The 27,077-nt window shown below is 39.2% G+C and overlaps 1 protein-coding gene and 1 long non-coding RNA gene across 21 annotated transcripts in view; one reads left to right on the top strand and one right to left on the bottom strand.

Annotated features, from left to right (window-relative positions):
* The window catches only part of LOC135300335 (uncharacterized), a 230,901-nt gene that overhangs the window by 157,086 nt on the left and 46,738 nt on the right, over positions 1–27,077 (bottom strand). The gene's annotated exons all lie outside the window — the stretch shown is intronic.
* The window catches only part of LOC135300337 (uncharacterized), a 71,049-nt gene that overhangs the window by 11,008 nt on the left and 32,964 nt on the right, over positions 1–27,077 (top strand). For 3 of the 5 annotated variants that reach the window (XR_010362220.1, XR_010362223.1, XR_010362224.1), the window contains one exon: positions 1,633–5,030. This is a non-coding gene — a long non-coding RNA (uncharacterized LOC135300337). Of the gene's footprint in view, positions 1–1,632; positions 5,031–9,980; positions 11,299–27,077 lie in introns of those variants that run through there. The other 2 variants (XR_010362221.1, XR_010362222.1) reach the window with 2 other exon arrangements.

Below are 27,077 nucleotides of genomic sequence, written 5' to 3'. Positions count from 1 at the left end.
GTTCAGGAGTTAAAATATTCATATTGCGAAACAGAGAGTGCAACATTTGGTTAAGAGCAAGGACACTAACAGGAAATGGCAGACAGGGAGTACTTGTAAAAAAGTACTGAAATGTCTCTGTTCTTACTGAATATTGTGTAGCATCAGGGATCATTATCTGCCCCCTTTTCAGTCAGAAAACAAAAAAAAAAGAGTAAAGACAAATTTGCAATTACGTTTCAAGCAGCACTGAGCAAGAGAGACAACAGTTAAACAAAAGCCCTGTTCCCTGAATCATTGAGGGTGATGCTGGCAGCCTAGAGAAAATAAACGACTACGTGACACTATGCAGCCCTTGGAGATACACTGCAAGGAGCTCAGTCAATGAGTGCAAGAAACATTCACCATAAGCTGACAGAAAACATTCACAGAAACAAAATACGGCCATGGGCCTTCCCAGAAGGCAGAGCAACTGCCAAAGGATGGTGAGAAAAATGAAAAGCAACTAAAACATAGTAATGCCTTTTTGATCAGAGATATGCATAACTCACCCTTTTGTCCTCCCTCACTATCTCTCTCAGAATTCCCAGGTATAGCACACCACACTTTCCTTCTTCACCCACATTCCTTGTTTTTTTCTCACACTGAGCTCACTTCTTTCACTTTCTCTGGCAGAGATATTTTTTGTCCTACACTCTGTTACTGTACAGAAATGAACTCCTGATATATATATATATATATATATAGGTTGGATCCACTTTTAACAGAAGAGTTGCTGATGCCACTCCTTGGGCATGCCTTGACAGAAAGCAGGCAGATTTAGTCTGATTAAAATCCTGTTTTCAGCAGCCCATGATCAAAATATGGACCTGAATAATTTTTGAGGATGGGAAAAAAACCCCAAGAACCATTATTTTTCAAAGTTTACAAATAAAGTTATATTTGGACAGAAACTCTTTCTGGATCAGAGAAAAAGATCTGAATGTTATTAGACATTAAAACTGGGATATTATAATACAAACATGATATAACCTCAGCCCTGTGATCATTACTATTCTGGCACCCAGAACAACTAGGCATCAGCCTTTTACATCTATAACTGTATGTCAAAATATATATGAATTTTTGTCTCTAATCCTTCTCTGTCCAGAGTCTTGATTGCTCATGAGAAATCTATAAGTCACTGTGTATACAGTATGTGGATAAGTAATTACCATGGCAGTTTTTCCATCAGACACACAAAGTGACATGTCCTGTGCAATTACCAATATTAGCCTGTGACCAACAGTCTCCCCTGACCTGGGGTGGGCACAGTGAGACAGTCATTGTGAGGAAGTTGCCTGACAGAACCCCTCTGGCCCTGCATCCAGACAGCAGCCTCCTTTTCCATCCCTCATTCCCCTCCTTCCAGCAAGCCTAGGAACAAGGAATATCTTCCTGTGGTATAAGCACAGGTGGCATGGCAAAGCCAACTGCAGGGAGGAGGGAGACTGACTGTGTGTATTCATGTGTGTGCATCTGCACTCTGCATGGGGGAACTGCTGGCAGACGGCACACCATGGAGATCAGAGGGTACCACAAGATTTATCTTGCCTTTTTGCCATTTTCTGCTGTCCTTTTGTCTCTTATCCCTGCAAACCATGGATTCCTCAGCCAAAACAGACCTGCGGACTCCCCTGTGGTGAAGCATGGATGCTGGAAAACAGAGCACAGCAACTACTGAAATATATTGGAAAGGGATGTAGAGAAGGACACAATGATGGTTTCTGTGACAGGCCTGGTTCTGGTAAGCTGAGAGTACTTTCTTATGCCTGTATTTTTTCATTCTTCAAACAATACCATTAGATTTGCATTCATTTTTTTGGAGACTGGTGAGGGGAGAGGTCTCAAAATAATTTGACCAATTCATTTTCTGTCTTCTGTCTTATCTGATAAAAGGATACTTTCACAAGGTTGCCACCTTCTTTTTCGTCCATTACAAAATGAATTGTTGGTAGCATTCAATTCAGTACAAGCACATTTAAGAGGCCCACTGAAGAGCATGATCAGCATTTTTGTATTTTGGCTCACAGGAAAGTTTTGCCCCAATTCACTCATGTTCTGAGAACAAACCAGGAAGATAAATTTATTATGCAATTGCTTTCTTCTCCTACAAGTAATTCTTAAAGACTTCAATCATGAGCAATTATGGATCATTTCCCTGTTAATAATTTGTTTTCTTTATCTCTGATAAACCTATATTTTTTTTCACTGCACCAGCTGATTATGCTTTTTTTATAATGAGAAACAACTAAGCCTTGTCAGCCCAGCCACAGCCTGGCACACTGTGTGGTGCCAGGCAGGAGAGTTGAAGAAACCCAGTTAATGGGCAGAAGTTCAATACTTCTTCATGAAAAATGTACTAACCTGTTGTTTCCAGTGTCTTGAGAAACATGGCTTGTATAGAGTTAGGAGGGGAGAGTAGACAGGAGAAGCCAAAAATTCCTTCTCAAAAATAAGAGCTAGGCTTATTTCCAATACATTTAAAGGTAATGTTAAATGTCCCTATCACCAAAATGTGAACAAAATACAACAGAAATTTCAGACTTTCACTGTCAGTGATAGGCACAACAGCCAGTCTTTTAAACAGGCCTTGGCACTCAATTTGCTGAATATGCAGATTCCTTTCACATAATATGTGAAGCGGATATTTAAATCAAGGAAATTCTGTCAAAAAAGATCCTATTTGTTTAAATGATCTAGTTATCCTAACATCAATTCAGTATATGTCTTGTAGAAATTATAAAGTGCTGCCCAAAGATTGTCTTCTGAAAATCACAATCATTATATAAGAGAGTGGTCCATTTGCAAAATAATTACAGTTTTGAAAAAAAGGAGATATATCTCCCCTACATCATCATTGATGAGGTTTAGGATGCCCATCCTGTCATGTATATTTTTCAATGATTTTTTTCCCATTTTGCTGTTGATGTGACTGATATATTATAAGAGAGAATGTTGTTACAAACCATATTGAAAAATATTTTCTGCTACTTTTATGAAGAAGGTGGCTGATATTTCACATGCAGTTCTAACTATGGCAGCAAACAGTATCAAGAAATCCTAGCCTCAGTTTATTTTACTGTTATTCCACAAAAAAAGAGACTTAATTCTTAGTAGGCCTGGATGAAGCAGCTGATGGATCTTACAGTGCTGCAGATAAAGGGGAGGTTGTTAGTGGAAAGAAGGAGTCAAGGTGAAACTGAATCCCTTTCTCTTTGCCGTCTGAGGCATTTGTGATCTTGTTGGCTGCAGGTCTTGATATGAAATGATAGAAAGCACCTTGTCTGCATTTTTTCCTCTCCTCTCTTTAATAAAAGTCTTGCTGAAAGCTATAAGAGACAAAGAGATGTTCCATTTCAGTGATGGGGGTGGAATCTCCAGGGGGTTTTTTTTTTACATGTGAGCATGCCAGATGGAAAATGCTTCCAAAGGAAGTCTGCACACGTGGCAGCCAAGCACTCCATGTGCAAATGCACTTGGTAAACACAGGACGAAATATATACCTCGGCCTCCTGCTTGAGAACTGCCTTATTTTGTACCTCTCCAAGCACATGACATATCTCTTTATTTTGATAATATCTCATGGCAAGCCCAGATCTCACAATTTGAGCAGCACGGGGTGCACCTGAGTCCCACAGGTAGCTGACTGCAGACCACCACTGACTGCCAGAGTTGATTCCCCACTTCCACACCCAGCCCAGGAGACACATGGAAATATATTGAAGTTTATATTATATATAATAGATTTGGGTTTTTATTATTCATTTCCTGAAACATGGTTTAAGCAGGTTCAAGACATGGGTATACATGCTCTGTTATTTTCCACAAAGTCTGGAACATTAGTTCCAGTGCCTCTCGTTTCCTTCTTAGTTGTAACGTAACCAGACACAGTGATCTTGGTGACTTGTTGATAAGCTCAAAATTTTATTCACCACTGATCAGTCAAATTTCAACCAGGATAAAAAACTGGTGTTTTGTTTAAAGCCACCTCACCATGTACTGTCTCAAGGAAAATGCAGCACCATAGTTTCACCTGAGATTCTGATGTTTGCATTGCTCAAGAATGAGGATTTTCTTTCTCCACATACCAGTCAGAGAGTAATTAGTGTTTTTCTTCTAATCTCCTGGTTGCCATTAAAATGGCCAAGTTATCTTCTTCACACTTATTTTCTTTCTTCCTCCTACTGTTTTTTTTCATGAAAGGAACCCTCTCCTCTTCTATCACATCCAAGTTACAAAGATAGAAAGATATCAGATAGATTTTTATCTCCAGCTTCTTAGTTTTCAGTCTGATTTCAGAGTTAGATGTTTCACATTTTCTGTCTGCTTTTCCTTCATTTTTATCAGAGAAAAAGAAATATTCATCTCAAAGTCACACTTTCACTGGCAGTACAGCTGTAATACGTGGGCAGTCAAAGGTAAAGCCAAAAGTAGCCCTTACTGTTTACAATCACTAAATAATGACAGGAAAAGTTTTAGAAAAATCTGAATTTGGCACTGTGCACTAAAGTAAGTCTTCAATCTGATTCTGAGCAGGAGGTCAGTAATCCAGTTTTAATTCGACAGACTTACTGCTATTCACAGAAGTATCCTTTAACTGTTATCTCTGATAGATGCATGAAAATGTTTTAGCTATGCCTCATCTAAATTTTTTTGTGCTTCTTCCACTCAAAATAATTGCACTGGCACCTAGCAAATGCAAAAGAACATATGCTGAAGAACTTGGATGGAACATGAGAAACCATTATTCTGCATCCAATTTCCCATAATAGCTCCAAGAGCAGGCCAAGGAATAATGGCTCAAAAAACACCATAACCTACGGAAAGTGCAAAGCATTTTGATAACATGCCCATTTTTGTAATAAAATAGAACAGGAATATTTCTATTAAAAATATATCTTGTGTAACATTGCTTCAAGAGAAAAAAATCTACTTCAATTTTTTATCTTCTTTTGAAAAACAGGTTTGCATCCTTGCCTTGGTGAGAAATCTTAATGGTTGGAAATTTCTTTTCATTGGTTACAGTATATTACACAGAAAACTGATCATGGCCATTCTGGACAAAAATAAAAAATACGTAAGCCCCAGTTATTATTCTGACAGTGGTCAAGAGCAGATACTGAGGGAAAAATTTAAGAATAGAGGGAACATTCAGGACTTTATCTTAAGAATATTCCCTCATTTTTTTACCTGTTTACTACTCAAGGATTTCCTGAAAGAGAAGCTGTGTCTTTGTGTTTAACACTTTTCAGGTATTTTGATCCTATGAATGCATCCAGTTGCTTTTGAAATCCAGCGGTTGATTCTTTCACTTAAAATTACATCAAATATCAAATATTGATCCAGGAGCAATACCAAAACTCTGTTCATTTACACAAAATTTAAAAAATGTATCAAAGAAAGTACAACATATGGGCTTCTTCTACAAAATACATATATAGATTGAAATGAAAATTCAAAAATTAGTATCAGTGATTCTGGAAGAGAAAATTATATAGGACAGACAGTCCTAATGATCAGTATAATAGTTCCTTATCCAGCCTCGGGTACTATTAGCAGACCATATTCTCCAAAAGAGAGACTCCTTTGTAAGGTGCAATCACATAAGAGATGTGGTTTTAATTACCAAGAAACAAAAGGACTTGAATTTACATCTTTCCTGAAAAACAGCACATAGAATAATTATACTGAGATAATTATTCATTATGGACTCAGCAATCTGACACCTACTGATTCACCCACATCATTTTTATTGTAGTGCCCACATTTTCCTTTGAGATGCCAATCTAAAGGCTTTATTTCAACTTCATTAAGGCAATGGAAATGTTTAAGATAACTTTAAAGTAGTATACAGCAGAATTTGCACTTCAATCAAGCTCGGGGTTTAGTCAGAGAGTTCCCAAAAAAAGTAGGGGTGAGAATTAAGCTCTACCTCATTGCGTCCTTATTCCCTTGTAGATAGCAATAACAAGGTTCCAAGAAGCAAGGCCCATGGGGGCGTGGTGGTGCTTCCAAAACTTTACTTGGTTCTGTGTAACTGATTTGCTTGTCCGCATCCTCTGTCCTGTTTATTTGGAAAGATGTGTCAAGACCAAAGCCCTAGGGGACATAGCTGCAGATCTGGAATAGCCACTGGTGCACAAGGGAAGGAAAACAGGGAATGGCCAGGAAATTAGAGTTGTTTTTATTAGCACTTTATTCACCCCAATCCACCAAGAAGTTCTTCTCATATGGATTTAATTACAAACTCAGAAGTAATTGAGGGAAAGTGTTAGACTTTGTTTCTTTAACGCCTGTCTAGGAAACAACCAGATACCTCAGGGAAGTTATTTATTATTAGTGCATAGAGTTAGCAGAGTTTTGCTCATGTTCCAAAACACCAGAGGCATGCAATTTTTAAGTGAATGTCTACAGGCATATTTACTATTCAGGATTACAATACCCCTCCTGTACGCAGATTTGAAATTTACATTCAGCAAATGAAAAGTCCATGGAAAACTTATCCTGAAATTTAGTAAGCAAACAGACTGCCATTCCCACTGTAAATTTGAATTAGTACTACCAAGTTTTATGTATTTGTACAATTCAGTCAGAAATTCCTTGGCCTCTGTCTCAGCAGAATGAACAGGGAACAGCAAAACATGTTGTGGTTTCATTCATGACAGGATGGAGACCTACACAAAAGACATTAGGCTCAGACAGCTACACATGTGTTATCTCCACCAGTGATCAATGTGTAAATTGAAGTAATCTTCCTGTAAGTGTCTGCATTGAATAGCTCTTTCTATTCACATGCACTTCTGTGTATCTAAAAAAATGTTGTTATTATTAACTTGGATTGTGTTCTAAATACCTTTGATCCAAAACAACTTTTCTAGTCCACACAGATTTCACTAGGCTTCTTTTGCAAATCCTTTAAGTAGACAATACATATTTTTAAGGGCCAGGAATGTTTTCCTTCCAAGATCATGGAAAGAAAACAATGTTTTGCTGACCTTGGAGAACATAACATTCAAGAAAATCTTCATGTCTATATTGAAGAGGAAGAAAAAAATAAGATAACCTTGGAATTTAACCATATTACTACACAATGGATGCAATAACTCACAGACCAATACTTGGGAAGGACAAACATCCTTGTATAGATATATGTGAGGGTTAAACCTAACTCATTGTATCTTTGCTACTTCATTCCCAAAATACATTTCCTTTTCTCTGAGATAAGAACAACTTCTCTTCCTTCTGTTATTCTCTAATGGTAATATTTGTCAATAGTGAGTGGCCTTGATTATTCATTTCAAGAAGAAAAACAAAATTGATAGAACCAGAAAATATAGTGTAGAACAATATTTTGAAGATTAGTTTATTAAGGCGTACAGACACTCTACAAAGTAAATTACCATTTGTTTCTGTCATTATTATTGCAAATTAATATCTAGTAGAACTTAATGAGCAATTATTTACACTCAGCATATTTGGGCCTGGGCCTGGGCCAGGGTCCAGGCTGCAGTAGCTCCCAAGTGTCATGCTCAGATTTGACAAGCCTGCCATCCCATGTGCTACAGAATGGCTGTGGCCATGCTGCTACTCAGCACTCTTCAAGCTCGGGCTCATCCACATGCTTTGAATTACACTAAAATGAAAAGGTGGCATATAAAATAGATTACATGTGTGGCAAATTAATTTTGATGATTGAAGCTAGTAACTCTGTTAGATTGTTGGGAAAGGATGGAGCTGGTGATAAGCATACCCAAACTAAACAAATGTTTCTAACTAGGTTTGTTCTAGTTAGTCTGTGAGATACTGTAAGGATATTGTATGCCTGCACAGAACAAATCAAGAGGTAAATTTAAATCTTGCTAGTACTAATTATCAAGTAAGACTCTTAACATCTAATGTGCTAAAGTCCCATCTTTAGTAATTCTTTACTTGAAAACACTTGTTATCTCAATAGAAACATTAAAAGGACACTTAGAAGGATTTTCTTCTTTGCTTTAGTCTGTCTACATATTTTTTCTGTATTCCCAGGTCAGTTAATTTAAGAATGTTTATGAAGCCTATATCCATTGTTTAAAACATTAGGAACTTGTTTTGAGTCCAAACTGTTCTACTGACACATTATGATCAGAGTCATGAATTTATTAAATGCTAACTTTTCATTTAGCAATATCTTGTTAGAAAGTTTGGAACTAAAACTTCTATATCTAAGTGTAAAACTATCTAGTTAAATAATTGAAGTAGCAAATCAAGAATTTTTAAGGTAGTTGCCTTTTATAACAAGAAACAGATGTAGGATTTATTTAATTGTCTTTACATGTCTATCATGTAGGCATGTATGTATAAACAACTGTTTCTGGGCTCCCCTCAAGAGATGAAGACATTTTAGGAGGGATTCAGGTCATATTGCCTAAAATATATCTTAAGACAAACTGTCTGACCTATAGACCTCCAACTGTAATGAACCCAACAAAAATCCCTTCATCCAACCAGCACTGACACAGAGCAAGCTGTGCTCTTGTGTCCCTTGTTTTAATCGTGTCTCTGAGACAATGGTTTCACATGTTTCCACCCTCTTATGAGGGGACTGCATCACTTAGGCTCCCACTCAGAAGCTGAGATAAGGGTCAAGTCAGACTCCTTTGTAATGTCCACTCATGACAAAGAAACTCAGAACAGTAAATAATCCAGTCCATATATCATCCATACAGTCAAAGCATATGTTTGTATTTAATGCTGGTGAAAACAGGAATGTGTTTTTAACATTGTAATTATGCAACAGATACATTAGAAAGCTCTGAGTTTCTTCCAGAGATGTTTTTTGCCTACAGTACTAACTAAATATTCATAATGATCTTTAACCAAGTATTTTGCTCTTTCAATGACTTGCTAATGTAAATGAAAAATCTGAGCTTCTCTCTTAACCTCATTCCATTTTTTAGGGCTTACTGCATTGCAGCCTTCCAGCTTTTATTCAGGGTTTGTTAAAGCTGATGTTTACCTAACATACCAGCAAGTGAAGCACCAAAAAAAATTCAAACAACTTTGGAAACTATTTACCCTGACATTAGATTCAGCCTTTGCAAAAGATTCAGTCCTCAAATAATTGGGGAGAAGGCTATAAAAATTAATTACATGGAAAAGTCATCCAAAGCCATTAATTCATCCATTTTCTGGAAATATCCCAGATACACAAAGAAAACCACATCTCTGTAGCAATTCAAGAGAAAAGACCAACAAGCCACCAAACCAATAAGCATAGAAATTAATGCATACAGCCCATTTTCCTTGCACAGTGTGCTGCACTTTATAGCAACTGAGAGCTACATTTAGTACCCAGTAGAAATGTCAAATACTTATCATAACCAGTTCATAAGACCTTTGAGATTCACAGTAGTTGGCTGTGGCCAGCTTGTTTCAAATTAGATTAGTCCAACCTAATTTTCTATTCATGTTATGTACAGTTATTTGAGGTGGAAGGCTATCAGCTCAGGGCAGGCAAACAAGACTGAGCTTCAGCTCTTGCTCTTCAAAAGAGCATGTGCAACTTTTGTCCTTTCCCCCATGTGTCATTGCTACACCCAGCTTCTAAATATCACACTCAGTGACGTTAGTGAATGTGTAAACATGCAGGAACTTTGGGAATATTAAAGCAGCCCCAGCCCACCAACCCAGGGAAATCTGTGCATCTGTGACTAAATGGGTATTTATCATTTCCTGAGCTCCATGCTGGCAGCCAGCCAGCAGAGTGTGTACATTGAAATTAGACTAGATTGGGAGACAGGACTTTGTTCCAAATTGATCTGGATGACGATAGCAATTTTGAAGGCAGCTCCACATTTTTAAAGGTTCATTGTGTGTACCTATAAAAGAGAGGGGAGAAACATTTAGGAAAATAACAGGAAGGAAATCTAATGCCAGGATATATACCTTACTGCTATTTTTATTTTATTCCTTTACAGCATTATTTTACTATCATCAACAGAGGAGCTAGAGTCACTGCAAAGACCAAAAGGTTTTATGAATTGTATCAATTCTGGCATGGAAAAAAAATCATTAGCTTTAATGGGAGTAATCCAGTTTTGCCATGCGGTTGAGAGGTTTTCACTCATCAGTTTAGTCTTGAGTTTTACTCTTCTTCTTGAAAATAGTAGGTAGGCTTACAACTCCAGCTTAGCTTATTTTTTCCTGCAACATTCCATATGTACTGTATAAAGCAGGGTATTTTAACAAATGTATGAGATATTTTTGGTTGCTCACACTCTTCTGTAAAATGATTTGTGAAGTGGTAAGTCAAAATCAATAAAGATGTCAAGGCTCAGCATTAATTTCATTAGCCCACCAGAAGCACTGATAATTTTTTTATGCTTTGAATATTTGCCAGAAGAAAGATAGGCATAAGAGTTTACCAGGCGTAAGAGTATTCAATGTGCAACTGCTTAAAAATTATCTGATACAATGGAAAGAACATAACCCATGAGATATACATTCTTTTAAATAATTATATCAGGAACTGACCTTGTGGCACTATTTTTTCTTTCCTTATGCTTCAGTATGGAAGATGAGCTAAAACTAAAGGGGGAAATTTAAGTTTCACCAAGCACCAGAATTCTGTGCATAAGTCCTCAATGTTGTTCCCAAACTGTCTTTTTATCATCTGGAGAGCCAGCCCCATGTTGTAAGAGTTATGATGGCTAGAGAACAGCTGCTATTCTGAATGTTGAATACACAGATTTTCACCTCAGATTGAACCACCAATAAGAATACAGTACATGGTATATCTCAACCATACCCCAAGGACATCTTGAAAACTAAATTGACACCTGTGACTAACTGGCTTGAATATATACTAGCCAAAAGCAACATACTCAGCTCACCTAGTGATAGCTTTGGCCATCCTTTGATAGGACTCATGGTGAGCTATATCTTGCTTCAAATGTAAGTAAATTCTGTAGGCCTGGGTGTGTTTTAAAATACACTAAGTGTTTGTAGCATATAGCCATTGGCCATATAATTTTTATGCAATCAGGGAAGAAGAAAATTTGGAGAAAGCTCTGTTGTCTTTACATCAATAACATTTCTGTTTGGTGCCAAAGCAAACTGCCATTTCCATGGCCCTCTGCTATTATCAGTAAGCACTTAAAATATTTTCAGGCAAAAGGATTGAGTGCTTCACCTCCTTCTCCTTCAGAGTACGACAGAACTGGTCTCTCATATTTAAAGCCATCCAAGGCATCCTCTAAACCTTTGGAACAATAATGTCAGCATTCAAAGGAAATAGCTTCCTCAAAACTAGAATCCTCTTTAGCATGGACAGCTGTGTCTCAGTGGAGCACAGCTTGCCTTCCTTCTTGTAGCACACAAATGTTCATTGCCTTTGATCTGGCTCCCCTTGCAGCTGCTCAGCAGATAGAACCAGGGGCTCCAAAAGGATGTGATAGAGCTCTGAGCTGTATTAATGCCTGGCCTGACTTGTCCCAGTTTCCAGAAATGATCTGGCTAGTCTGAAAGCAGCAGTACAGCAGGACACAATATCCCCTTTCTCTGTCTTTCCTGTGTCCATGCTAAGCTATAAATCTCAGTGGACCTCTGACTCAGCTGAGATCCTCAGAAGAGGAATTTCTTACAGGCTAGGCAGAAACATAAAATCCTGTTGAGGGGACACCACAGACTTTTCCCTCAGCAGATGGGGTTTGTGCACATAAAAAAAAGCCCTCAAGACAACAATGTTTTAAATAGATTCTTTCCACAGATTCCTATGGAATCAAGGAAAGCAGAATCAAACTGACTTGCTCTATGCAGTGCTACAGTTAGGATATTTTAAAACAGAGATTTGCAGGTAGGGAGCTAACTACACATGACTGAGTACCTGTTAGGCTGCTACAACACTCACTTCTCACAGAGACAGAGTTTGCTGCCTACTGCAGATGGAGTCCCTTTTCTTCTGTTCTGTGACTTTGGACCATATTGACTTACTCTGTAACGCCACAGATAAGAGAAGGGAGAAGAAAAAAGGCTTTAAATAGCAAATCTTCCTTCGTGAGCCACTGAGCTCTCTTTACAGCAAAATAGCTGAATGGCATATATATATTTTCAGGAATCCATCCCATCTGTTTTCTTAATTCCTTTGTAGGAACCTGAACATGTATGGTGCCAAAATATTCACTACATTCCACAAGGGCTTGGTGGGTGCCACACCACATTCCCAGTGGTGAATGATAAGATAGTGATAATGACAAGTGTGTACCTCTCTTCCTTGTCTGGTAACAAGAAAACAGTGTTCACTTTAGTCTCTGTGAGTTAAATATGTCCCATTTACTTCTGGTAGAGAGAATATGCTGAAGACATAGTAAAGGACAATGAAAAAGAACAAAATTCTTATTTATAGTACAACTTAACTGCTAGCAAGTTTGAGTTTAACAATCATACTGTCAGTACCTTTGACATAGCAGTCTTCTTTGGTGGGCTGGCCTGGCTTTCTTCTGCTCTGTCTAGTAAAGACCATCAAGCATATATTTATCTTTCTTTAAAGCAGCATTTGCATTCCAGTACCTGTAACACTTTCATTAAACATGCTTATCTACTCAGTCAATTTTTACAAGTGGTCTCTGAAGTTTGGAAAGCATGATTTTGTTGCAGACACCAAGAAGAAACATAGGAGGAGAATATTCCAAAGTACATTTTTTTGTTTTCTGTTGCTGTCTGGTTGCTGAAATAAATAAGAATTATATTATATTCATGTCTGCTAATGTCTAATCTGTCACTTCCTTTGATAACTTCTGAATCCACTACTAATTTTCTACCAATTTTGGTGTATGGAAAAATACCTCAAATGTATTAAATTCTCAGAAAGAAATTGAAGGTTGAGATACTCAAAGACAACCTCACTGAGGAAAAGGTTAAAATGAGATTTCATACTTCATTTGTCATAACAGATGCTTACTATGACCTCAACTTTAACATAGAAATCCATAGGAAAATAGGTTTGAGTACTACTGCTATTTACCAACTTGGCCTCAATGATATAAGAGAAATCTGTATTTTTATGTACAAAATAGCTTCTGTAGGAAGGGGTGCATTGTTTCACATACCTCTGCATAAGCTTTTTGTGTTTGTTTGAATTAACTGAACAGCAGAATAAAAACTCTGCTGTGTTAAGTAGCTTCTACTTGACTTTGACTTTCATGAACAAAACTTCAAGCAGCACTAGATCACCTTAGTAACTTACCAGCTAAGTGATTTCTGAGTACTTATATGCATCTTAAATTGCTTTTACAAACTTTGAACAACAAAATAAATACCCTTTGGAGGAGCTGGAGTAAAATACAAAATAAAGATGGAAGCAAATTAAACTTTGCAAACAAAGTAGCAAATGATTCCTTAAATAGATATTGCCTCTTTTTGCTGTATTCAAACTCCCCATTATCTCACTGAAGTTTTCATTCAGAATTCAAAACTATTTTAATTATCTTTTTTTAATAATCTGTGGCATAAAGTGGTTTACTGCAAACATCAGATATTCCAAACTTAAGCTGTATTGTAGTTTTATTGTATGGGGGATACACATCCTTGGCTACCTCATTCTTCTCCCTTGAGAATGGTCTCATTACCACCTCCGTAGTACCTGCTGAGTGCATATACGTATTTCTTAGAATATTTTCAGATTTTTAGGAATTTTACTAGATATCAGATATATTTTTAATTAAAAATTTGATGATCAAAAGAATCTGTTAACATTGGCTTGAAAACAACTGAGTCTAAGAAGTTTCATAAATATTAGTGGGAAACTAATCCCAGAAAATATGCAAGGATAATAAAACAGTAGAAACTTTCACTTTGATAGTATGTGAATATTTATGGACTCATTTACAGTAACCAGGTCACATGACATGTCTAAACAACTACTTAAAGCTGTTCTTCGAATATAAAACTTTAATATGGGAAAACATAATTTAATCAATTCTTGTTCATCAATCTCAAATCCTTTTGATAGTCCTCTCTTCCTTCCTACCTCCCTCCCTCCATAGCTTATGCTGCACTTCTTGCTGATGGTTTCCGTCAAATATTAATCTAGGTATCCTTTGATGCAAGATTACACAATGGCAGGAGACACAAAACCTAAAGTGTTACGTGAAGACACATATTAGTTTTTCATTATAAAGTTTCCTCCCTTTGAAGTTCTAAGGAAACTACAATTTCCTTTCTCCTGCTCTAAGATATATATATATTCACACACAGTTAAATACATCTCCCACAACAATTCATTTCCCAGGCCTAACCAATACTTAGGTGAGTTCAAAGAGTGCCTTTGATCTGCAGACAGTTCCTCAAAAAATCTTCATTTTTCCATTGAGGTGATGAAGAATCCTACCAAGAAATGGTTTCCTGCATCTAATTAATTGAGACCATGTAACACTTTCAAGCAATGCCTTATTAACATTTGCACTTGAAAAGTTCACATCAATAATTATTTGCATAAAGTAGAATACTGTGTTTGGTTAGACCGATAGAGGAGGGAGTGTTAAAATCATGAATTCATTTCGATACTGTACATCAAATAAAACCTTGTTTACCATTCTGTATCAGATTACACTCCACAACAGTAGTGACTACGCTTGGGAGCCAGCCATTTATCATGTTAAAAACAAGGACTTCTGAGGCCAATGATCTACAGTAGCTCTGTATAAAAAGCGGTTGTATTTTTATGCCTTTGCTAAGTTTTGTGGTTAAGTGGCTCACCTCATAAGCACTATCCAATGTAAGCCATACAGAGTGAGTATTTATGCAAAGCATCCCACTGAATTTAGTGAGGCTATTCGTGTATGCTCTCCAAAATGAAAGTGTGGTTCATACAGCATAGCCCTCAGCATGTGTCTGGGACCGCGCAGAGCTCAGAACGCAGTGGCCCTGCAATCTGCTGGCTGAGGCTTGCGGGGGAGACAAGCAGCGAGCAGTAAATTAGAACAGCGACTCAGAGCTGTGCCATCATCACTTACAAGTACTTATAAATTGTTTATCCTCCCCTTCATGCTGTAGCTATAGGCTTTCTTGTTCCTACATCTGCTAAATATGACTGCTCTGCTTACTTACCAATCCCCCAGGAAGGCAGCAAGGCTCACTTACAGCTTACATCACATGCTAAGGGGTAAAGCACCAGCTTTGTACTGAGCATTGTCACCTCTCTTAATTTTGATTGCTTTCCTTTTGCCTGAATTTAGTCAGATTACAGGCAAACATGGGTTTAAGGGCTACAGCTAACCTAACAAAGCTGATTTTCTCCTCTGTGGATGTGAGCATAACAAAATAGAAATGCGGGAGAGGCATAAGATGTTCCTAAATGGCTTGGGTTTCATTCATATACCTCCTTTGGGTTTCATTCACATACCTCTTTTGGCTTCTCATCACAGCACCCTCCTTTGGCTTGCCAAAAGGCATCCCTTTCCAGAAGCAGCTATACTCTATACTGAACAATGGCAGATGAGAGCGGGGCATGATAATTCACCAATAAGCCTGTCACCTGAAATGATGTGTTTTGTTTTACACGTAAATAAAGTGCTGGTCTGGTTTCAGACCATGTCACTCAGTCACTGTCCCTGCAGTAACTGCTGTAGCTGCTGCCCAGGGCCATTGCAGTGTCTTCACCTCCATGTGGAGGTGGGAGCCCAGATCAGCTATGGATCAGCATAATCCTACCACCTGCTTAACAAGAATAAATGTGAACAAAAGCAAACAAAAACTTGTTCTTATATATGCCTTTTTATCTCATGAGCACACCGTGCTTTTCAGTGCATGTTATTAATAGTGTCCCCATGGCAATTTGATCATCTAAGATTGGCTTAGATTGGCTAAGTCAGTCCAGCTAAAGGGCCTGTGGCAGAATTAGGATCTCTTTTACCTTTACTCACAGCCCTCTGCTTTGACCACTAGATGATGTCGATGACTGGATACTTTGAGGTTATATGAAAGCTTGCTCAGACACATCTGTTTCCAGGCAATATCACAGAGATATCTCCTTTCTTTAAAATTGACTGCAATTGAAATCCTACAATAAACTCCATTTAATATATTGCCAAACTGACATATAGCTCAAATTCGGTCTGTGAAGTCTCATCTTTTTAAGAGCAGAAACCCTTCTGTCACTGAGAAAGACCTGAAAAGCTCCTGCAGTCTCATAGGGAGTATTAACCACTGATGAGGATCTGTCTTAATACACAAGAGAACAAGGGTCAGAGTAGTTCAACAAGAAGCGTGAGGGCTTAGCAGCAGGAAAAATCCTTCTAAAAGCCTAGGGTATAAACATGATTAGAAGGGAAATTTATAATTTTGCCCAGTAAATTTCAAGCAAGCCAGCCAAGTTGCACAAGGATTTTAATGGCATTTTCGCTTGATACCAAGGAGGCCTTGCCAGAAGCCCTCAGACCTGCCTGCAGTCATATTACTGTACTTGCAAACTGTACTGCCCCAAAGATGGTGCAGTCTATTTCTGTCACAGATTAAGTGACCTCTGCACTTTTTGCATCTAGCTGTGGAGAAAGCTGCAGGTGGAGGAATGTTCATCCCTTGGTTAAGCTAAACCTTTGTTTGCTGTGTTCACATGAATAACTTATAGGGCCTTGGCATCATGAAAGCAGCACTGACACAGTTGACATGACAGCACTATAGACTGAATCCCGATCTGCCCTCAGAGGAGAAGATGGGATGTTTGCTCGTTTCACATTTCACCAAGTCGGCCTGTTCAACTATTTATAAGATGAATAGAAATTTCCACTACTTCAGCTGACACACCTGCCTTTACCTAGCAACTGCTCAAAGGGAGCCAGCTGAGACAGAGGAGGCTTTGAGAGGTGCAGCCCAGAGGGGAGCCTGCTGCTGCCACCCCTGTCAGCCCCCTCTGTGCCACCAGCTCTGGCCTCTTGGCAAGACAGCAGCCCTTTCCACTCACCTCAAAAACTATTTATACCCAGCAGAGCTCAGGAGAGGAAATGCCTTCCTGTGCAGCCTTCCCTGGGCAGTGAGTGGTGTGAGGGCAGCAGGGAGTTCTTCAGGGGCCCCAGGGCAGAGCATGGGGACACTGCCCTGCCTAGCTTGGGTTGACCACCATGGTGACATGAAGCAACCTTCCCAATGGCATGGTGTACCACCCATCCTGCTGCAATGCAGTGCTGGATACCCCTTGGATACCCCTGCATACCCCTGGATATGCCATGAGGCCCCTTCAGGGTGCCTGGGGGTCTCTGACAGTGCAGGGAGCCCACCTGGCACCAATCACTGCACCCAGCTTCAGGCCTGTGGGATTGCAACCACCACCTCCCAGTCGTCTGCTGGTTTTGACACAAATAAGTGAGGATGAGGAACTCCACTCAATCCGAGGCACTTGTCCAGAACTTATTTTGCTGATGAATTGTAACCTGGCCTACACGTAGTGCCTGCAGTCACTAAGATGTCACATTTGACTCACTTACCTGTAGGGTCCCTCAAACAGCCTGTTTCCACCAGACTGCCAGTGGCAGAAAAGACAGAGCTCCACTGCATTATCACGTTTCTTTGCAGCCTGCCTGGGGGCTCTAGCCACCACAAGGTGATCTTCTAAAGAAGTCTCCTAGGGGTAAAAAGCCATTTTAACTGGGATTAAAACATAGATGAGCTAGTGTAGCCAGGGAATAATGCATGAAAAATGGCACTTTCCTACTTTAATGCTGTAACTGTGGAGAGTAACTCACAAAATTCTGTGGTAACAGGTCCAGAGCCAGACTAGTCAGAAGACCAGCTCTTATAGAAATACTGAACCTAGTTCTAGCCAGGAATAAAGTCCCATCTTCCTGGTGACTTCAGACACACAAAAACTGAGGAAGGAAGAGGCTATACATGGGATGCTGCAGCCCAGTTTAAGACAGGAATAGGCAAGGACATTGAACAGACAAAGAGGGGGTGGCAGCAAGAGGAAGATGTGCCAGCACAGATTCATCATGCATGCTGTTGCTGGGCTAAGGAAATAAAAAAAATTAAATGATATCCCAAACCAAATTGCATTTACTAGGTGTTTCTTCCTCAGCCTATTATCAGCAGAAGGGATGGGGATGCATCCAACAGCAGTGCCCAAAGCCAGCCAGGAGTACAGGCTGGGGTATTTGGGGAGTTGGCTCCCTCTCAGCAGGGAGAGGGGCTCTTGAAAGGCAATTTTCTTTACTCTGATACCTTAAATGTTTATCCACTAGCATTTGATGTTTTTGGAGAGGGAGGACTGTAACTAAATATGACATACTCTTGCTGTTCACATCGTACCATGTGTCAGCTTTAAAAAAAGAATATTTGACTACATGGTTTTGATGCTGAGGATGAAAAGACCATAATTGCTACGGCAATGTGAAGGAAGGAGTTTACCAAAAAGCAGGAAAGAAGATAAAGTAGGGCAAGTTTTATGGTTAAAATTAGATTGACCTGAGTTGAGATTATAAATGTTAGGGAAAAAGTAAATGTGGTTTGGGTAGGGAAGGTAAAAGGTATTTCCAGGAGACATGCTTCAGTTTCAAAATATCTTGTACTTTTTTCAAAGAAACAGACTGTGACCAAAATATTCAACAGCTTTTTTTCCCTTGTGCTTGACACATGCTCTCAAACGTAGAGCTGAGATCAGATGTGAGGGAGGCCAGGGGAGGAGGTTCCCAACACCAAGTGAAGCTGAATCAAGTCATCTTTTTGTATTTCAGTAATCTCAGAGAGACACTGATGGTAATCTCTAGGATTTTCCCTTCCCTTCCCTTCCCTTCCCTTCCCTTCCCTTCCCTTCCCTTCCCTTCCCTTCCCTTCCCTTCCCTTCCCTTCCCTTCCCTTCCCTTCCCTTCCCTTCCCTTCCCTTCCCTTCCCTTCCCTTCCCTTCCCTTCCCTTCCCTTCCCTTCCCTTCCCTTCCCTTCCCTTCCCTCTTCCTCCCCAGCACTAGCACTGCTGTTCATCTTGGTAACAAGCTCTTTGAGCTGTTAAAGCTGTTTGCTGAAGCTCTGGGTGCTCTCTTTAGAACTGAAAATCATCCTGCCATCATCTACCTTGCTTTAACACCCACCCACTTAGGAAATCTGAAAGCTGCGTATCTTGTCAGAGGCTGCTAATGCTATTAATTCTCCTCCCTTAACAGTCTATCCAGAATATGAAAGCAGATTTTCTGCAGATTCCTGGGCTATAGCACATTCTGCAGCATTTCCCATACACATTCCAGTGACTGTTTCCCATGTTTAAAAATAAAAAAGTCTGATTCAACACTCTCTCATTTCATTTGTACATGACTTAGGTACCATTGGTTTTTACCTGCATAATATAAACTTTGCCCACTAAATCATATTGTGAATCTTTCCCTGTTTCTTGGCAGGTTAAATTGCCCTCTCTAACCACAACCAGACCATTTCCCAGACCCAGACTAGCACAGCCACAAATATCCTGGATCTCTTTAGCTCACAATGGAGACATACCAGAGCGTGGAGCACCGCCACTGTTAGATGTACTATCCAGTGGCCATGGGTCTCACATAACTGCCACTGTTAATGCTTTACCTATCAAATTAAGGTAATTGCTGAATTATCAGATGCTTTAATTGCACAACAGATTTTAACTCGTTCCCACATTAGGGAAATAATCATAAGGTGCCAAGTTTAATACCCCACCCCCATATTATCAGCTGGAAGCAGAGAGACACACTGCTCTTAGAGAGTTTTCACTCACAGCTTGATAATTCCTTCCACAAGGCACTGTCATCCCAAGAGGACATAGAAATGTATGTACTGAAGCTGATTTTCAGTTGCACAAGTGTCTTGCTGTTGAGCCCTGACTTCAAAAAGGGACTTTTAAAAGTTCAAAAAAAGGAAAGTCTGATTTCTATGGAAGCAGTTTCAGCCATCCTAGATTCACATAGAATCTAGGATGGCTGAAACTGCTTTCATAGAAATGAGTCTTAGATAAATTTAGCCCACTGGTGTGTCCAAGGGGAAAGAGGATGCAGACAAGAAGCAGGAGTTCGCTCTGCTGGTGACATGCTGATTCCCAGATGCAATAGAAGCATAGCATAACAGGTTGGAAGGGGACGGTGAAAGCAGGCTGTACTTCAGCACAGAAAAACTCAGAATGTTATAGAAATATATGAGGGAAGCAGGCTTTGGCACAGCTTCAGAAAAGCCTCAAAATGGCCTTACAAAACCATTTGAGGCTATGTGTCTTCCCTACCTGATCTTGATTCAAAGCAGTCAATCTTACCTAAGAACCAGAGCATGAGACCAAAAAAATATATTATGCAATCAAGGGCTGCACTACATTTACTTTATAAAAAGACATTAAAATATTTCAAGGATTTGATTGAGACATCCTTAGCTGCCTTTACATTATAAACATCTTCAGTACTAGGAGAACAGCACATTTGACTATAAGGCAGAATATATCACATTGGGAACCACACGTGTTCTGCTCACAACATGGCGAGTGATGTACTAAGGCAATAAAGGGGAGAAGAGTTTGTTGTGGTGAGCTGTCTTCATGACTGTTCCGATCCAGGGAAAATGTTGATCAAATGTAGCAAAACATAAAATGCTAACTAAAACAATAAAATGACCAGATGAAACACAGTAGCATAGGAATGGTTTAATCTTTCCAAAAGGTTTAGTTAATTTAAAGGTAACTAAGAGTCAAGAGTCCCTTGGGAGCCAACACTGTAATACTCCATTCCATGCACTTTGACTGAGACAAGATCTAAGGAGGTCGTGAGCAGCATAATAGGAAAGATCTTACTTTAAACCTTAGCCACTAGTGGAAATAAAACTCATTTTTCTTTGTGCACTTCTCACTGTTGTAATAGCATGAACCATTCTTTCCTTCCCTGGTGATTTCATTTAAGCAGAATTACGCAGTTCAGAGTAGCTTTATGAATAGGTTTGATGTGGTGAATCTTCTTCATTAAAAAAAGAGGAAATTACTGAGTACACAGGCACCAGGGAAATACACCACGTTGGGGAGGACCAGCCTTGCTCCATAAAAGTGCAGGTAACCAGAAGGAACATGGACAGCTGGCAGAACAACAACTGTTACTCTGTTACGACTGTTAGCCCCTTTCGTTGTTTCTATCAGGCCTAATATGCTGCAACACAGTGCTAACCAAATTCACAGCAGTCCCATCATTACAAGGAAGACCTTAAGAGTGGAATAAGTGGTCATATAAATAGTCCATGCTTTCTGGCATTCAGATCACTCTTTTTGGCTTTTGCACATATAGCTGTGAGGAGATTTTTTAAAGTTAGTGACATAAATGAGGAAATAATTAGACTCAGGTTTTCATACCTACAGATTTTAAAACCACCCAGAAAATCTCTGTGAAATGAACTGCAGCATTTAGAATATCAGCTGAAGACACACACGGCTGAGGAAACCAGAACAGCTATTTTGCTGCATAGTCTGTGGAACATAGGCATGAGATCTGAAAAGCTACTGGAGTTTCTACACTAGTAGTAGCCTGTCAGCCAAGCTGAATCTGCAACAGCCACGGTGGTACCCTGCTCTGACCCCATGAGGACTCCACAGCCATCAAAAACCGGCAGCAACCTGTCTCATAAGTGAGCATGAGAGTGACATTACCTGAAGGGAGATACTCACTCCTCCTACTTCCCACCCTCACTTGCCATCTGTGCTTGAATTTGCTGGAAGTGAGATGATCTCAGGAGAGATCATTATCTGCCTTCCACCCCAAGGTAGTTGCTGCTGACTGCACTGTAATTAGTGTACATTAGTCCCAGACTGTCCTGGCCCATGGATCTCCTTGCTCTATCACAAGGTGTACATACACCCTAATTGGCCCTAAATTTGCACCATTCCTTTGATGCCAGTGGAGCTACACTCACAAACTCATGAAGGATTGAACACTGAGTCAATGAAAGAATAAATAGTTCCAAACCTGCAGTTAGGTCTAAAACTGCATGAGTAATTTTCCTGTCCGAGATGAATTCTCTACTTTGCTCATAGAGCTGCATGCTCACTGCAAAGTCCTGAAGAACAATGCCAGGGCTGAGAGAAGATACCTGTCAAATGTCATTATATGCCCTCTAAAATGCTGATAAATCAGAAATATTTGGTCACTGACAGAAGAAAACATATATCCTGGCAAATATCACTCTGTTGTGAAAACAATCCTTCCAGCTAAGTCTCCTTCATGTCCAAAATCCCTACTTACTTTAATAGAGTGTTTTGGAGTGCCATGGTTCTCTCTGCGCCTAGCTGGAGCCAGGCTGTTGAGCCACAATGTATCCATTTTTCTAAATTAAAAGGCCTCTGTTCGTCATCATTGTACTCAGTCACTGCCTATTCCAGGAGATCACATCTCTTTCCCTCTGGGGTAGACATTGGGAGTTTTTTTCAGCTGGGATTCTTTTCTCCAGAGATTGAACAAACAAACCCACTCAAATGATAAGCACTATTATTTCCCCAAAGAAATCCTGTCACAGCAATATTTTTTTCTTTTCTGGAGAGAATCTACTGGTCCTCCAGGTTATCCTCTCCTCAGCCTACCTACTTTTACAAGTATTTTACCAATTGTTTGGCTCCATGCATTTACCTCTAAAGTTCTCCAAGGACAAAAGATTAGCAGCTACTTGATCGTAAAGGTAGTTTAACTTTACACACGAGGGCAAAAATGGAGATGAAAATTAGATCTGCAAAAGCATTGCAGCTCTATTTTCCTAATGAAGCAGAATTCTCAGACCGAGCTGGGCTTACACACTGTAATCAAGCACGCTTTTCACAACACTGGGGTTATGGACAGCCCTGTGCAGAGCAAGGTAATTATCAGCTGCCACAGCTCAGAAGGGCTCTTCCTCTTCATTTTGCTCAGTTGTCAGCTTATATTAAAGAAGAAAATTAAGAAACTCCCTCATTTTCAGAAGCATCTGCAGCATAAAAAAGACATGCAGTACATATGTATCCACTTCCCTCCAATCCACACCCCACCCAAAAAAAAATAGTGGAGGAGAGAGGGGGATCAGAAGATGAAATATTGTTATGCTGGTCATCTTTGTGAAACATGTTTTTGCAAGGATGAGCTAAATCTAGTTCTCAATCCCATTTCAGAAGGATTGCATTGTGAAAATTACTTCATATGTGATCAATAGCATTGACTAAATTAAAGTATTTTGAGAAGGGCTTCCCTGGTACTGAAAGGCAGGGACTGGTGGCAGTCTAGAGGACAATGAAACTGCTGAGGAGAAAAAGTGAGGCAGAGTAAGATAAATCTCTGATTTCCTCATATGAATGAATGTTAGTACAGATAGAGGGGTGTGGTTTATTTAGGTAGTAATAGTAATACAAGGTTATTTTCTCCTATCCAAATGTACAGAAAGTGCTTTGCGAAGAGTTTGTTTGGAAATCCTTGCGGGACTGCAGAACCTAAGACAGAGTAAAGCTTTGATATCTCTATATATACAAATTACCAAGCACAGCATACCATAAAACCTAGCCAGGCAATGCATACAAGCAAAAGGAAATATCATTGAGAAGTCAGAAAACTGCACTGAGCAAGAAGTTCTATAATAATGAGTTACATTGTGTCAACAAAAAAAAAACACCTGAAAGCTTTATCAAAAATAATATGTTTTATTTAAGAGCACAAACAGATGTGAAAGAAAGAAAATCACTCAGGAAACGGTTCTCAGGATGTGAACTATGACAAAACAAATCATACCAGTGTGCAATGAAAAAGCAGACCATGAAGGCCTACAAAATGAGGGGAAAAAGTTAGGTTAGAATCTTATAGGAGTCTGTAGGAAAATCTCAGAACCACAGAATGGTTAAGTTTGGCAGGGGCATCTGGGGATCACATAATTCCAGCCTCTGCTCAAAGCAAAGAGAACCACAATAGGTTGCTCGGGTCTGTGTCTATTTAGGCCTTGAAGACTCTCAAGGATGGAGCAACCACAACCTGTCTGGGCAAACTGATCCTGTTGTTCAGTCACCCTTCCAGTAAAAAAGTCTTTTCTTATTTTAAATTTTTTGTGTTTTCCATTCACTGAACACCACTGAGAAGAGCATCATTCCATCTCCTTTAATCCTGCCCTATAAGTATAGGACTAGGTATATAGCACACATTCACAAGATCCCACTGAGCTTCGTCTTCTCCAGGCAGAGCTGTCCTGACTCTCTCAGGCTTTCCTCTTATGAAAGATGCTCCAATCCCACCATATTTGTGACCCTTCATTGAACTCAGGCCCCTATTTCAAAGTGCCTGTTGATTTGCAGACCCAACACTCCTGCTGTGTCTCATCAGGGCTGAATGACACAGGACATAATTAGCGCACTAACTCAAAGGGAAAAAATCACTGGTAAAACATATGATAATTTGATATTGGGAATAAACGACAAAATATCTGAGGGCAGAGTGCTACTTAAGCCAAATATTCCAAAATATATTTGAACTTGGTGATGTCTAAAAGGATTCCAATGATACATTAATGGGCCTAAGAGAAGAACTCAAGATCTTTGTGCTTATACTTTAGGACATGACAAAAATCTATCAGCTTCTGAACTTTGTGGATGTGGTTAGCTCAAAAAAGTGGTAAAGGATGGTAAAGTCATTACAAAGTCAAGATTTTGCTACTTCTAATTGGGTAATAATTGTCACTGAACATTTCTTTCAGGGTACCTGGCAAGCTAGAATGTACATGTGTATGCACACATGGGAAAATATGTGAAAGCATAGACAAAAAAATGAAGCTCCTCCATGAGCTTCTCAGTTTTAAGGAATAAAAAATAGTTTTAAGGAGCATTTTGCCTGGTGAGAGCAATTCTGTCAAAGCTTATACAATCTTTGGCAAGGGAAGGTGGGCAAGTTAAATTTTCATTAATCTGAACCACGATGCACCTAATGGTCAGAGAAACATTCTCACAAACATACCAGCATATTCCAATCCATTCCCATCAGAGAATACACACAAGTTGTGAGCTGAGAGGATTGTAATACATTAACATAATATGTAATTGGCTCCATGTGGAAAATCAATTACCTCCATAAAAAAAAGGCATTTGTTAGTCATGGTCCAAATGCTAAGACATAAATTTTCATATCTGAAAACTGAGGAAAATTGGAGGGACTAGAGGAGAACTGATGTTGTTTATCTATAGCTTCCTCTTTTAAGAGGTTAGCTGGAGTTCTGCAATTACACCAGAGCTCTGTATTACACTCATTACCCTACAGTACATGTATTCACAGTCTCAAAATGTCAGATGTTTCTAGGACATCTACGTGCTCCTAACCTCACACATACTTTCATAACAGCCTGATTGTACAGCTATATTTTTGAAATGTCCTTTCCCTGGCAATTAATGTAGCCCAGTTTTTGCTTAAGAAAAGAATATTCCAAAGTTTTTTAAAAATAATAAAGCCTGGAGTCTCTCATGCCAGGAATGAGAATTTGGTGATGAGCAAAGGAAATGAGCAGAGGTCTGTGCACACAGGATATTGGAGACTGGAGGAAGGAATCCTGCAGGGAAGAATTTCACCCTACTTTGGTTTGAAAGTCAAATACAGCTCCAGATCTGAATCATAATTAGACTCCTGCTGAAAGTTTAACTCCTAATTTCTGAATTGGATAGTGAATGCAGCAAAATACAAATAATGATGCTTCAACACACCCCTTATCAAAAGCAGAAGTAGCCAACAGTGCTCAAGACCTAAATATTTAAGTGGACTAAAATAAATATCCTCAGAATTTGACCTATCTCATCTGGGCAGGTAGCAGCAAGGCCATAACACCCTATATGTTCTTTGATCATCTTGGAAGAATTTATTCTCTAGATGTTTATGTTCCTCAGAAAAACGATTGGTATTCTATTTTTGTAGAAAACAATTTATGGAAGAAGTCCAACAATATGAATTTAAATTTGGCTATCTGCCAAAGAGTGATTTGGTAAACATTCAGTCTTTGTTTCAAGTTTCCAAGAAGCAGTTATATATAATTCAACAGTTCCCACTGTTGCAATAAAATGGCAATAAGAATAAACAGACTAAGCACTGAGTGGGGAGAAGCCCAGACTAAGAAACTTTGCTTGAGGAGCTGAGCTGGTGGAACCAGACTGAGAAAGCACTAGCTACAGCCCAGGAAAATGGCAGAAGAGAGTAAATTGGTTGCAAGGAGGCAGAAACACATTGTTTGTGTACCCAAAATCTGGAAGGCAAAGGAGAGAAAAACAGAAAGCATAGCAAGGAGAAAGAGTAGGAAAGGTGTGAGGAGATAGAAAAGGGGAAAAAAACCAGTGGTAGTCACACCTAGCTACAGAAAGGAAAATAATTGCTCACATAGGTAACATTAGGACTGTAATATTTTTTTTAAGCTTTAGAGATTAAAAAATAGCAATAATTCTAACTAAAATGTAAGTTTCCTAAGCATCTCCTAAGTCCCTAAGCTGGGAGAAAATAAAAACGTTAGCCCACTGTTAAATGAGTGAAGAATTGCAAAAGCAATGGTATTGAGGGTAAATATCACTCCAGCAAAATGCAGCAAGTGCCTAATAAGAACAGCTGGGGAATTTTTCTGTAGTAAAAGTCAAATGCAGGTAACATTTCTTCCTGATGAACCATTAATTCTCTCCAATAATGACCTCAGATTAGTTGTTTCTATATTTTATTATTGTACTTCCTCATAATAACCTGCATTATTTCCATTAATGTATAGGTTATAATGTTGAAGCATATGGAATCCAAAGTGGATTGGGAGAAGTGGTATTTTGCTGTGATAATAACACCATTTCTGCATAACTAGTCACTGATCTTTGTTCTTCTCATCAGCAAATAGACCATCTCTGTAACAAAAGTAAAGCTGAGGGATTTGAAAATGTCAAAATAGCAAGCAACAAAGAGCCCTTGGCCCATATAAATATTTACATTTGAAATATCCATTTGCTGAACGGAATATTTCAGCTGTTGAGGGCAGCCTGAATCTCATTACATCAGCTCCACAGGCCTATTGGTGCTCTTGCTTTGAAGACAAGAAAATTTATTGTGCGATATGCACATTCCAAGCACCCAGCACATTTACAAAGTGGG

This window comes from Passer domesticus, chromosome 5, assembly GCF_036417665.1.
Source record: "Passer domesticus isolate bPasDom1 chromosome 5, bPasDom1.hap1, whole genome shotgun sequence".
NCBI classification, from domain to species: Eukaryota; Metazoa; Chordata; class Aves; order Passeriformes; family Passeridae; genus Passer; species Passer domesticus.
This window is presented reverse-complemented; position numbering and strand designations above follow the sequence as displayed.